This window comes from Rhinoraja longicauda, chromosome 22 (genome assembly GCF_053455715.1).
Source record: "Rhinoraja longicauda isolate Sanriku21f chromosome 22, sRhiLon1.1, whole genome shotgun sequence".
Taxonomy (NCBI): domain Eukaryota; kingdom Metazoa; phylum Chordata; class Chondrichthyes; order Rajiformes; family Arhynchobatidae; genus Rhinoraja; species Rhinoraja longicauda.
In genome coordinates, this window is record NC_135974.1 from 26,656,869 (window position 1) to 26,671,792 (window position 14,924).

Consider the following 14,924-nt stretch of genomic DNA (forward strand, 5'->3'; position numbering starts at 1 on the left):
TCAAAAGGTTAGTGGATGCTTAATTCATGAGTACGTTCCATTTAGCTTGATCTGCTAACCCAGTGGTTGTGGTCTCATTAGCAGTTTCCTATTTAATCTGGATGCAGATCCTGGTCAATTAAATGACAAGCCTTTTGTATGTGGAACCTGAGAAAAATCAGCTGTTTACTTTTGTTGGGATTAATTTTGTTCATTATTATTTCAGCAATGTTAATTCATGACCACAGCAGCATGAAAAAAAAAAAGAAGGCATAATTTAACTTTGAGTCAGCCTTTCAAAGCAGCTCTCTGGCAAGAATACAAATTAGCAAACAAATGACAGCAATCAGCAAGATGAGTCTCACCATAAATTGCAAGAGACATATATTCATCTGCTTTAAATTCTTGCTTTTTATCCACCGTGGATGTTCCTGCTCAGAGTAGTGCTGGTGGGCAGGCATTATATTTAATACAATTACAAACTTTCCTTTCAGGTTTTCTCAATAATCAACAGATGGATCTTCTGTACAATCAATTAGTTCCTGACATGTCAGGGACAACAAGCACAATATTGGGTATAGTACTATAATCTTTTCCCTAAGTGTCTATCCACTCCTCTAATCCCTTAAGAGAAAAATCAAAAGCCAATTTAATTTGTTTTATAGGAATTTTTCCAAAGATAGGATAATTCTTTCACGAATTCTAAGAACTTCAATAGTGCGGAGCGTTTTTACTGCACATTCACTGCACGAACACACTCTGTTCATGTTGGAGCTAAGACAGGGATTTGTGCAATTGAGTGGAAACCAATACTGTGCAAATCTTGAAGATTTCAAAGTCATGTTTGTGAATAATTGTGGTTTACACAAGAATCAATGGTAACATCAGCACTAAAAGACATCATTTTACAATAATACTCTGGACAATGGAAATTAAAGCACAGCTGGACATTTGAAAATAGCTTTGTTGTTCCAACTTGGAACTAAGTAGAGAAGATTTTCTACAAAATATATTATGGTTTGTGTTGGGCAGTTATTGATTGCAATGTATTGAGACCTGCAAGTGGATTTTTTTTTAACTGCAGGTAAGGAAAAGCCTATTCGGTTAATGTAGGTTGCTGTGGATAATGATTGAGCAGCCTGGTTTACATCTTGCCCTTTTTATTTTGCCACTGAGGTAAATAGGAAGAAAACTGACAAATGTAAAAGGAAACATCAATCTACTAGTGCAAATTTGCCAGTATCGCACTAAGTCCTCCATGTCTTACAAATGTTTACATCAAACCTCTCGAGTTGTATTCCTTGTAGTTAAGAAAAATCTCAAACTGGTCACAATGTGCAAGGCAAACATTATGGTGGATATTAAAATGGAGTAGCACAGGGTTTTGGTTGGGCGGGGGATGGGAATGATTGGGAAGTGGCTCACATTTGCCGAAAGGATTAAAAACTATTTTGTAGGAGATCAGCACGGAAAAAAACCATGAATTAATTGGTTCCAACAAAAATAGCCGTTTTTTTTGCCTCACTTAATTATGGCAAATAACCAAATAAATCCCCCCCCCCATTGCATATTGCAATTGTATCTGTGCATGCAGTAGATAGAATTATTGTTCCACCTCTAAATTACATCTGTTCAACATAAGGATTTTTATAATGAAGGCCAAGAATAACAGCAAACTTAAAATATTAAACGACCTTCCTTCTTCATCAAATATTTCCACAGTCTTACTCTGTGTCACAATAGATTGGATTAAATAACTGTTTTACATCAGGACTTTTATTCAGAATCTCTTTCCAAATGTGATTATTTATTGCAGAAACATTTTTGCAGTTTGATATTTGAATCTTTCTTTTAGTGCTCTGATAAAAAGGTAACAAAAATAAATACAGCTGGCGTAAACATTCGAAATGTACTGCAAAGATAAAAGTTAAACATTGTCAAAGGAAGAAAACAAAAATGAGTGATCTTGTTCACTGTGTCTGTTTATTTTACTAGAATTGAAGAAATTGTACTAATCTCCCTAATGCTCTGAAGATGATTTACAGAGGGGAAAACAGTGAGATTTGATGAGAGAATGATACCTTGGTTAGGGCAGGGATGATGTCATTGGGACTTCGATTCTCCTAGACCAAGTGGATCCGTTGGGCCCAAACTTCTCCTGCATTGGTGCAGCACCCTCTCCTCCCCCTTCCTCCCTCCTCCTTTCCTTCTCCTCCCCCCCATCCCCCCCCCTCCCCCCTCCCTTATTCTCCCCTTCCCCCTCCCTCCTCCCCTCCCCTCCCCACCTCCCTTCCCCCACCCCCCATCCACCCCCCTCCCCGTCACCTCCCCCCTTCCCCTCCCACCTCACTCCATCCCCATCAAACCCCCTTATTTTTCCTCCCTCCCTCCCTGGGAGATAGATTTAAACTTTGAAATGTGAATAATTTTACAAATTTGACACCAATTTCAATGAAACTTCTTCCGTTAGCATCAAAGGGATGATGGTGAGTAAGGTGGGCCTAACATTGTTGCGCTATCGTGTACCGTGTTGGCTGTAGTTCAGGAACAAACAAACAAACAAACAAGAGTTTTAGTATTTAGATGACCCGGGAGCTGCAAATAAGGAAAAGAGCTAGAAAGATCCCCATCAATTACTAGATTACCATATGAAGGCTGAGGATGCTGACTGTAAGGAGTTTGTATGTCCTCCCTGTGACTGCTGGGTTTTCTCCAGGTGCTCCGGTTTCACCCCGCAGTCCAATGACGTACAGGTTTGTTGGTAAGTTGTAAAGTTGACCCTAGTGTGTAGGTTAGTGTACGGGGTGATCGCTGGTCAGCGCGGACTCGGTGGGTCGAAGGGCCTGTTTCCGCACTCTATCTCTAATGTCTAAAGTCCCCTTGCGGGGACTGTGCGGGTCGGTCGGGGACGAGCTGTCTGTCCGTGGGCGTGGGGAAGAGAGTGGAAGTTTTGTTGCCTCCATCACAGTGAGGGGATGTTTGGAGTCACTGTGATGGACGTTTGTGATGGGGTTATGTGTCTTGTGTTCTTTTTTTTCTATGACTGCTATGTAGTTTCGTTCGGTACCTCGGTACCGAATGACAAATAAAGCTCTGTTATACTGTTATACTGTTATACTGTTATATGTGCATGGTGCTACAAGGAACTGCAGATGCTGGAATCTTAAAAAGAACACAAAGTACTGGAGGAACTCAATGGGTTGGGCAGCACCTGTGGAGGGAATGGACAGACAGACATCTTAGGTCGAGCCTTTGTTCAGACTGAAGTAGGGTCCCACCTGAAATGTCGTCCGTCCTTTCGCTCCACAGATGCTGCCTGATCCGCTGAGTTTCTCCAGAACATTTGAGTTTTGCTCGTGTACATGGAAATGGAAGAAGAATAGTGCAGTAGATGTGTTAGAGGATTAGGTGGTGATCAAATCATGGGGACAAATTGCCATGAGTGGGGAAACAGGAAGAAAGTGACGTGGAGCTAACCAGATAGGTTAAATAGGAGAAGGAGAGATAGCAAAGACATAGTGCGCTGAGAATGTGGGAAGAAATTTAAAAATAGGGATTTAATGTAGGATTTGTGGAATTGGATGGTTAATGGTTGACAAGTGGACTGAATGGCGGGTTCCTTTAGCGTTCCTCTCCAGGGCTCAGTGTAGTGACCACTGGGGAGAATTCAGGTGAGTTCAGTTTAAAAGAGTTAATGTTGTCATCAAGACTGAAGATGGACTGAAGGACTTATGAAGGGTGTGATGGGCATAAAATGAGAGGGTAACAATGGATTTGGAGAGGAGAATTGAAAATAGGTATGTTTACAGAAGAAAACATCAATTCAGTTAATGTGGGGTTGAGAGGACTGGAATTGGGATCAGGATTCCAATCATTCACCGAATAATATTAAGACTCTCATCTGTTCTGGTAGCAACATTATTTGAGTTGTTGGTCAAGTTATGTTCCTGGTCATTGGTGACCTTTCATGATGTCAGTGGATGACTTAAACATAGAAACATAGAAAATACATGCCAGCACCGCCATTCAATATGATCATGCCTGATCATCCAAAATCAGTACCCCGTTCCTACCTTTTCCCCATATCCCTTGATTCCGTTAGCCCCATGAGCTAAATCTCTCTCTTGAAAACTCCCAATGAATTGGCCTCCACTGCCTTCTGTGGCAGAGAATTCCACAGATTCACAACTCTCAGGGTGAAAGAAAATGTCCTCATCTCAGTCCTAAATGGCCTACCCCTTATTCTTAAACTGTGACCCCTGGTTCTGGACTCCCCAACATCAGGAACATTTTTCCTGCATCTAGCCTGTCCAATCACTTCAGAATTTTATATATTTCTATAATATCCTCTCATCCTTCTAAATTCCAGTGATTACAAGCCCAGTCGACCTATTCTTTCACCATATGTCAGTCCTGCCATCCCGGGAATTAACCTGGTGAACTTACGCTGCACTCCCTCAATTAGAATGATAATATAATTGGGCTGCACAGTAGCACAGCGCCAGAGACCCGGGTTCAAACCTGACTCTGGATGCTGTCTGTACGGAGTTTATGCCTTCTCCCTGTGACCCTGTGGGTTTTCTCCGGGTGCTTCAGTTTCCTCCCACACTCGAAAGATGTACAGGTTTGATGGTTAATTGGCTTCGGTAAAATTGTAAATTGTCCCTAATGTGTAGGATAGTGTTAGTGTACGGGATGATCACTGATCGGCATGGGCCGAAGTGCCTGTTTCCATGCTGTATCTCTAAAGTCTTAAAGTAAAATCTAAAAAAATGTTAAGGAGAGCTGGTAAACCTCAGTCTGAAGAAGGGTTTCGACCCAAAACGTCACCTATTCGTTTACTCCAGGACTTCTGCCTGACCCGTTGAGTTACTCCCGCTTTTTGTGTCTTCGGTTCACTATGTAGAGATGTTCATTGCCTGGCATTTGTGTGTATAGCGTGAATGTTATATCCTTTGTAGCACATGTCCCAAGGTTGCCTCTGTCTTGCTGAACAGAAGCAGATGCGGCTTTGTTTTATTTGAATGGGCAACAAAGAACATCCACACTTCTGATCTGGATGAAGAAAACAAAGTGTTTGGGCTTTGGATGTTGCCCTGAGGAGTTCCTGTAGATGAATGATCCACAACAGTGCATTCATCTTGGCATGAAGTATGACGCCTGCCAATGGAAGCTTACTCCTTTGATTCTCATTGACTTCAGTTTCCCCACAAATCATTGATGCATCCCTGAAATGTTGCCTTGGATATCAAAGGCTGTCACTCTCACGTCATCTCTGCAGCTTTGACCACGTTTGGATCAAGACCACGAAGGGTCTGGGGCCCTGTGGTTCTGGTAAATCTCAAACAGCATTTGGTGAGCAGTTCTTGATTGGAATGTCCTGCCTCATAGCACCGTTGGCACCATCTTCTATGACTTTACTGAAGATTGTTAGTAAACTATTTGGGTTATAATCATCTGCATTTCACTCATTCTGATTATAAACAAAGCATATTAGGGCAATGTTAGGTCTGTTGGGTAGATGCCAGTGTTGAGGTTCTGCTGGAGCACAACCTCTTGGCATGACAGACAGGATGTTTTCTGTTTAAATTGTAGCCTCTGCAAAACCCTTGTCTTCTGCAAATCCTCCACCTCCAACCCCTTAGCAAAGGTTTACATAGAAGTGGGCCCCCAGGTGAAGCAATTACAGCCATTTTGTTATTGATTTCAGCTGGATAGTTGAACAAGAGTCAAGAGTGTTTCATTGTCATATACTGACAACAGAACTATGAAATTCTAACGTACAACAGCATAACATGCCTGTGAACAGAACAATAATTAATTAATGACCGCAATACGAGTGTAAAAAAGCCCAAAGTGTCGAGTGCAACCAAGACAGTCCTATGAATAAGATTTACAGATGGGGAAGAGGATGTGAGATCACAAGGTTTGTGATGCCCTTTCCAAAGAAGGCTGCTCAGTGAGCAAAAGCAAAATTTGAAGCAAGCTTTTGATATTGGCCGGGTAATCGAACAAGCATGGGACTTGCAGAATCATCCAGTAAAGGCTCAGAGAGTTAAAGGGTTGTGGGGTTTAGCTCTGCAACACCTTCAAGAAATGGGAAGAAGCACCTGAAGGGAAGATGCTATCATTGTGGTAACGCACATGAGTGTAGATGCACAATTGCGATATCAAGGGATATTTGCAAAAGTTTGCTTAAAAGCAAAGCGTGGCCATGGCAATTTTAACCAACCGAGCAAAATAAAGTCTTCTGGCAGGAAGAATAAATGGCTTTGTATGCATGATATGGGTGGATTATTTGGAATGTTAATATTGCGCTAGAAGTCTAATACATTTTATTACATGGAGAGAAGGAATGGGTGACGTTTCGGGTCGAGACCCTTCTTAATGTCACCCATTCCTTCTCTCCAGAGATGCTGCCTGCCCTGCTGAGTTACTCCAGAGTTTTGTGTCTATCTTCGGTTTAAACCAGCATCTGCAGTTCCTTCTTACACATTTTATTATACGACAGTAGTTATAAAAGGAAGAAGAATGTCATTGGAGATTGGCATTGTTGCTGTGGTGAGAGCGGGAATTTAACATTGAACATTGGTCACTGAAGCTGAAGAAATCGTCCACCTTTCTTTGTACCACCAGAAGCGACAGGATGACGGTGATATGTGTTAGAGTGAGAAGCAGTGGGAATGAAAGAAAGTGGACTAGGTGGGCTGACAGGCCCATTTCCATGCTATATTTAAAAAAGGCAGATGGCGTTATTAGGACCCATGGGCCTTATACGTTAACAATTAACAGAAAGAAAATGAAAGACAGATATCTCTCACGGCTGCTAACTCTTTGCTCAAGCGAAATGGATGATGGGTCTTCACAACCTTGACATGTCACATGTTTACGAGCAGGTCCAGTTGGGAAAAGGCTCAAGGAAGTTTATGCATTTTCCAAGCAAAGTGTCCACGGCATTACTAGAAATAGCCAATCTATTGGGTATAGAGACATAGAGTCAGGTTCCACGGCACATCATGTCCATGTCAGCTCTTCAATACCTATTACACAAATCCTTTCTCCCAGCACTTGGTCTGTAACCTGCTATAACAAGATTTTCTTTTAAAATGGTCTTCTAATACATCTTAAATGCTGTGAGAGTACCTGCCTCCATCATGCCTCAGGCAATATCATCAAATACTTACGCCACCCTGGTCACGCTCTCATTATCTCATTTCGCTCCTACCATCATGAAGAAGCTTCAGGAGCTTGAAAACTGTGACTACCAGCTTCAAGAATCATTTCTTCCCAGCAACCATCGTGCTCTTGAACACGACAAAACTAACCTCAGCAACTACGGACTTCTATGGACTGGGACTTTGATTGCGCTATCAATATTGGGGGTTTTTTGCACCTATAATACAGTAATTAATTCATTGAATTGTATTTGGTTCTTTTATTTATCTGCGTGCATTGTGTTTACAGGCCTGTTAAGTTATTGCATGAATTTAATTGTATTGTTGTCGGTACATGTGACAATTAAACCTGCTTGACCTCTTGATATATCCCTGTTTGATTAGCCTCTCAAAGTGCTGCACCTCACATTTTTAATTTCCCATTGCTCTGAGTTTCTTACCAACATGTTCAATACAATAATACAATACAATACAATATATCTTTATTGTCATTGTACTCTTTGTACAACGAGATTGGGAATGTGCCTTCCATACGATGCAATAAATTAATTAGCTAATCAGTATAAATTTATACAACCCAGTGAAACAAAATTAGAAACAGTTTTAAAACAGTATAAAGTTCAAGTAGGTCTGTGCCGGTTCACTGTGCGATGTGACCATCCGGCTCAGCAGGACCAGTTCATAGCAGCTCTGACCCTGGGGATGAAGCTCTTCCTGAGTCTGGAGGTGCAGGCGTAGAAGGTCTTGCAGCGTCTGCCCGATGGTAGAATTTCGAACAGACTATTGCAGGGGTGTGAGGAGTATTTGTGGATGCTGGTGACTTTTCTGAGACATTGTGTGTTGTAGATGCCCTCCAAGGCTGGTAGCTGTGTTCCGATAGTCTTCTGAGCTCTATGGACTACCCGCTGAAGAGCTCTCCTCTCTGCCTTTGTGCAGCTGAGATACCACACAGGGATGCCATGCGTTAGGATGCTCTCTATGGTGCAGCGGTAGAAGGTCGTCAGCAGCTGTTGGGGCAGACCAGACTTTTTCAGTGTTCTCAGGTAGAACAGTCGTTGCTGCGCCTTCTTGACCAGCGCAGCGGTGTTAGTGGACCATGGGAGATCCTCCGAAACGTATTAAATAGCTGAATCCTACCATCCTCATCAAAAACACCATCAATCTTTGCGTCATCTGTGAACTTATTAATCATACAATCTGATCCAAATGGCATATGTATATAACAAATAGCAAAGGCCCCCATACCAGTCTATGACGCACTGTTAGTCAGACACTTTCAATCCCAAAAACAACCTTCAACATGACCCTCCGCTTCCTTTAATAAAGCCAATTTTGGATTCACTGTGCCAAATTGTTCTGGATCCCACTGTCCCACATCCATTGCGGGACTGCTTCAAACTAAACGATCTCCATCGGTTTAGTTTTGTTTAGTTTAGTTTAGAGATACAGAGCGGAAACAGGCCCTTTGGCCCACCGTGTCCATACCAACCATCAAACCCCGCACACTAACACTATCCTACACTCACTAGGGGCAATTTATAATTATAACAAGCCAATTAGCCTACAAACTTGTATGTTTTTGGAGTGTGGGAGGAAACCAGAGATCCCCGAGAAAACCCAGGCAAGCCACCGGGAGAATGGCATTCTTAGGCCCCCCTTGGTCATGGCTGACCATGGGTGATGCATCCTAGCCGGGAGAATGTACAAACTCCTTATTGTGACAAAAACACTATTTTAAAGAAATTAACACTTGGATTTTAAAAGTGCCAAGATTTTCATTCTACGTGACTTTTAGAACAAAAACCGTTAACAGCAAAGTATTTGCACTGTCTTTCCCCAAGTATAACCCTGCTAAAATTCCTGAAATGAAATATCCATCTTGGTGTGGAAGTACAAAGATATTTGGCCTGTGGCCATTTGACACCATTCCACACTCTGCTCCTGGTTATGTATTCCAAATGGTGAGGGGAAAATGGTAAGTGAGTACTTAAGAGACTTATCGTGGTGATTTGTTTTAATACCATTTATAACTGGATGAGACATGTGCACTTAAATGCTATAAGCTGGTCTACTAGACAAGGATGTTCACAGCAGTGCTTCCGCTGGAAACAATTATTTCAGAATTAAATGTTTGTCCTTTTTGATCCTTAAACAGCATTTATTAAAGAAAAGAAGACTGACATTCAAAGAGCTGCAAAAGGAAATGTCTTTTATGATGGTGGGACAACAGCACATTGGAGGTCCAGAGAAATACCATGGAATCATAATCTACAGCCTTGATGGGAAATTCACCAGAAGTTTCACTTCCTCCATCCAGGAGATGTATATACCCTTCCACGTGGAAGGAGCACTAATGCAAAAGCAAAGTACTCTAAAAACTGGAAATCTGATACAAAACCTACCAAAAATTGCTGGAAATATTCACCAGGTCAGTAAGAATGTGCAGAGAAAGGAAGATGCAATGCTTCTAGTTTCTCAATGGATCACCGTCCTAGTTGCTCTTCAGTCTGAAGAAGGGTCCAGACCTGAAACATCATCTGTCCACGTGCTATCTGACCAATTAAATTCCTCCAGCAATGTTTACCTAAGATTCGAGCATCTGCAGTCTCTTGTGTTTCAGTTACATTTGCTAATGAAGGGTTAGCATTGGCAGCGCTCTTGGACTGGGATGAAATACTTCCAACATAGACCTTGATACATTTCAAGCTAGTGAAAGATTCCTCAACATGTGTAAAGGAAGAGAGTGGCATTTTGGTGAGGTGTTCGGAAAGATATGCTACGCCCAGGAATTTGAAGCTTTTGACTCTCTCCACCACCTTTCCATCGATGAAGGCAGATTTGCGGATTCTCCTCCTTCCTCTTCCAAAGTCACAATCAGTTCCCTGGTCTTACCTGAGGTCTGGATCGAGTCCGGGCCCCTGGCGCTGCAAGGCAGCAACTCTGCCGCTGCACCACTGTGCCACTTTACTACCTTCCTGCTTCCCCCAGCATATCCCAATGACCCCACCACACCATTACCACCTTACTCCGTGATCGAACGTTCCCTGTCCTTAAGAACTTTCCCCTCTTCAGTGTCAGTGTTTAGTTTTGTTTAATTTAGTTTAGTTTAGAGATACTGCGCGGAAGCAGGCCCTTCGGCCCACTGAGTCTGTGCCGGCCATCGATCCCAGCACACTTCGGAGTCAGTGGACCTGAGGGCCTGTTTCCCCTTTGCAATGGGTCATGCTTCATCATAAGACCTCCAGCAATAATTTCCCACTGCCCATCACTGCAGGATTCGTGCCTGACTGAGACTCCAGCCATCGTGGGAAACCAGGAGAGGAAACATTAAAGATTAGAACAAAAAGTTTAAAATTTGCTGAACATTCTGGAGACTTATTCCTTCGGGTTTCCTGTCTATAATTGACTACCCTGCACCAATTATGCCTTTGAGATCATATCAGGGTCCCATAATTTCAGATCAACCCACTCTTCCAATGAGCCCATAGTCTTCTGATGGGAGATAGTTGTGAGAACCTTATGCTCGATTATAATTCAGCAAAGATTCTGGGAGAAACATTGCACAATATTCTCATAATTACTCTTCACTATTTCACAGTTCCACTTGGTGCTTTAGCCCATTCAATGGGCTAGACATTCCTCAGACTTTAGACTTTAGAGATACAGCGCGGAAACAGGCCCATAGGTCCACCGACTCCATGCCGACCAGCGATCACCCCGTCCATACACTAACACCTTCCTGCACATTAGGGAACATTTTACAATTTCCAGAAGCCATTTAACCTACAAACCTAAATGTCTTTGGAGTGAGGTAGGAAACCGGAACACCCAGAGAAAATCCACACGGAGAACGTACAAACTCTGTACAGACAGCACCGACAAGCAGGGTTGAACCCGGGTCTCTGGCGCTGCAAGGCAGCAACTCTACCGCTGCACCACTGTTAACTGCTGACAATTATGATGACAAATATTAAAATGTTTTTTTTAATTGCCATCATGACAAGGTATGGCAATGTTTAGATCACTAAATATAACTTGGGCATGGGAAGCTAGGAGTTTTTCATCAGTTGTATCTGTTTTTATGTGAGAACAGCTTAAATAGAGGGAAAAGATTGAGAAATTTAAAAATCTAAATTTAAAGCCAGCGAAGTTTATTTACAACAAAATCACATTCCTGCCACTCTGTAAAAGGATTGCCTATCACTGAAAGTGAATAATATTGTACACTCTTATGAAGCAGTTTGTGGTTTTGCATGTCTGATTTTTAACTTCGTTTTTGTCTTAATTCAATGCTAATTGATAGTCTGATAATAATGTAAATTAAGTCATTTTTGCATTTTGAAATAGCAATTATGTTTTTATATGTTCCCCATGGTTATTTTCCTAGGAAATAATGGTCAATCAGATGCTTAATTTCTCAACATGTATTTTGAGACACAGATGGCTGTTTTGTACAATCCAGGCATATAATTAGCTGTATATGAAATTAGATTTCTTTCTGTCCAAATAACAAAACTAACTGAACTTCAACAATGTCGTTGTGAAGACTTATAGAATATTTTAGAGACCTAATTAAAGACCAAGTAAATTAAAGCCTTCCTTTTATTGAAATATCAACATAAACATCTTGAGCTTAGGAAATCATTTTTCATTAGACTTACAAACAATATATATCCTTTGAAGTTGTGTCAAAGTGATCCGGTGGCTTCCTGTTGTTTTGGGCTTAATTTTGTGGGTACCACATACTTAGAATCATGGAGTTATACTGTACAGAAATGGGCCCTTCAATCCAACTCAGTCTGAAGAAGGTACTCGAGCCGAAACGTCACCCATTCTTTCTCTCGAGAGATGCTGCCTGTCCCGCTGAGTTACTCCAGCATTTTGTGTCTACCTTCAACCCAACTCGTTCATGCCAACCAAGATGCCCATCTAAGCCAATCTCATTTGCCTGTAATTGCCCCATATCCTTTTAAATATTTTCCTATTCATGTACATATCCAAATGAGTTTTAAATGTTATTGTACCTGACTCAATCACCTTTTTTCTGGCAGTTCATTCCATGTATGTACCACCTTCTGTGTAAAGATGTTGCCTCTTAGGTCACCTTTTAAAACTTTCCCCTCTCAACTTAAACTTACACCCCCTGGTTTTTGATTTCCCTTCCCTGAGAAAAAGACTGAATGCATTCAATTTATCTGTGCTCTCATGCTTTCATACACCTGTGTAAGGTTAACTGTCTCCCAGGTTCCAAGAAATAGTCCTAGCCTGCCGAACTAACCTCTTCATAAAACTCAAGCCTCTTAACCTGGCAAAGTTTTCGGAAATAATCTTTGCACTCTTTTGAGTTCATTGACATCTTTTCTCTGGATGGGTAACCACAGCTGCACACAATACTCCCATGCGGCCTCACTAACATCTTGTACAACTATAACATCCCAGCTCCTATAGCTAAAGAGTGCAAAACAAACTGCTGGAGGAACTTTGTAGGTCAGGCAGCATCTGTGAAGGGAATTGGCAGATAACATTTTGGGTCAGGACCTGAAGAAGGATCTCAACCTGAAGCAATGTATGTCCATTTCCCTCCACAGATGCTGCTTGACCCACAGAGTTCCTCCACCAATCTGAATTTTATTAGTGATTTACAAGGATGTTGCCAGGACTAGAGGGTGTGAGCTATAGGGAGAGGTTGAGCAGGCTGGGACTCTATTCCCTGGATCGCAGGAGGATGAGGGGTGATCTTATAGAGGTGTATAAAATCATGAGAGGAATAGATCGGGTAGATGCACAGAGTCTCTTGCCCAGAGTAGGTGAATCGAGGACCAGAGGACATAGGTTTAAGGTGAAGGGGAAAAGATTTAATAGGAATCTGAGGGGTAACTTTTTCACACAAAGGGTGGTGGGTGTATGAAACAAGTTGCCAGAGGAGGTCATTTAGGCTGGGACTGTCCCAATGTTTGAGAAGCAGTTGGAAAAGTACATGGTAGGACAGGTTTGGAGAGATATGGATCAAATGCATATTTGGCAGGTGGGACTAGTGTAGCTGGGACACGTTGGCCGGTGTGGGCAAGTTGGGCCAAAGGGCCTGTTTCCACCGTATGACTCTATGATTCCAGCATCTGCAGGCTCTTACATCTTCTATAATCAATCTACTGACTGACGAAGGACCGCATGCTAATTCCTTTATTTAGCAGCTCTGTCAACCTGTGATGCCACTTAGATTAACTTTATAATAAGGTCTAATAGACTATTTAACACATTATATGTCAGTATAATTAACTTTATTGATGGGAACTATTTTATAAAAGCGTTCACTTAATTAATGTCAGTACAGTACTTGGTACGTTCTAAGGAGCAAATTTTAGCAGAAGCAATGGAGAAAAACGTGCGTTGTTCTCCAGAAGATAGAAAGCAAAAAAACTGCAAAATTTCAAAAAGACTAGATCTTGTTTTAAAATATTAATATTCCATGTAAACTTTTAGGTCAAAATCCTGGAGTTTCCAACCTAATAGTTATTTTGGAACACATCATTCTGATGGTGAGTGAAAGTCTTCACAAAATGGCCCATATTCACCTTCTTAATGGCAGCTAGGGATAAAGAATAAATACCACCTTCGTCATTCAAAGATAGCAATGGTTTGAATGTTCAGTAATTATGGAGAGCTAATTCTCCCTGGATTTTGCTAGGAGTCATATTCCTAGCATCTAAGGATATTTAAGTGATGTTTCGGGTCAAAACCCGAAACTTCACCTACTCCTTTTCTCCAAAGATGCTACCTGACCCGCAACGTTGATCCAACTTTTTGTGTCCATCTTCGGTATAAATCGGCATTTGCAGTTCCTTCGTACGCATCTAAGAATGTTTGCTTGAATTGAATGCAACATTTGTTCAGCAGTGATTTTGTTTAAAATTGAACAGACATCTATTGTTATTGTTAATAAATGAATAATGGTGACTTGGGCAAGATAGATCGTGAGCAATACCCTTAATGTCACTACGGTTTTAAGAGAGGAAAAATGGAACCGTGACCAGAGAAAAAAAAAATTTTTGAAGAGAAAATGTGCAAGATCAGGTACTTTAGTGTAAATAAAATGTCCATTCAAGATCCAGCACTACTCTCATGCTCTTCCTGAACAAATTTAACATAAACACGTGTCTTCTTCATTGAACTAAATCCTCAAATAGTTCCAAAGAAAAAAAATGAACTCAGTCAGGAATTCCTCAAAAATGCAAACACTTGATTGATGATAGCATTAAAAAAACATCACATGCTTCATTTGAAAAACAGGCACTTGTAAAAGAGGAACAGCGAGGGAGATGGTTAGCAGATCACACCATAATGCAAACATTTGAATATTGGGCAACAGATGTTAAGCATGAGAAAGAAAAGGAGCTTTGCTTTTCACTGTTGGCTGTTTTCTCCCAAGGAGCCGATTGTTTGGTTGCCATGACAAAGCTAATAAGAGTTTATAATTTTCCCATGCACAATCTATGCAAATGTGGGAACGTGAATTTTACCTGTGAGGATGAATAGACTGAACAATAGCTGGCTCAGTGCTCAGTAAGCAGAACTGCTAACATGGTACACAAATATTCTCCCTGCAGTTATATTAACAAAATGTTGCTAAATTCAATTGAGCAAATAAGGATTAATTATCTAGCTGCTTGATTTCACATCCACAGGCACATGGGAATGCCTGAGCCTAACACCATGGTAAACAACGATGATTTGTGCTTTCCTAATAATTTTAAATATGATTCACTGATGCAA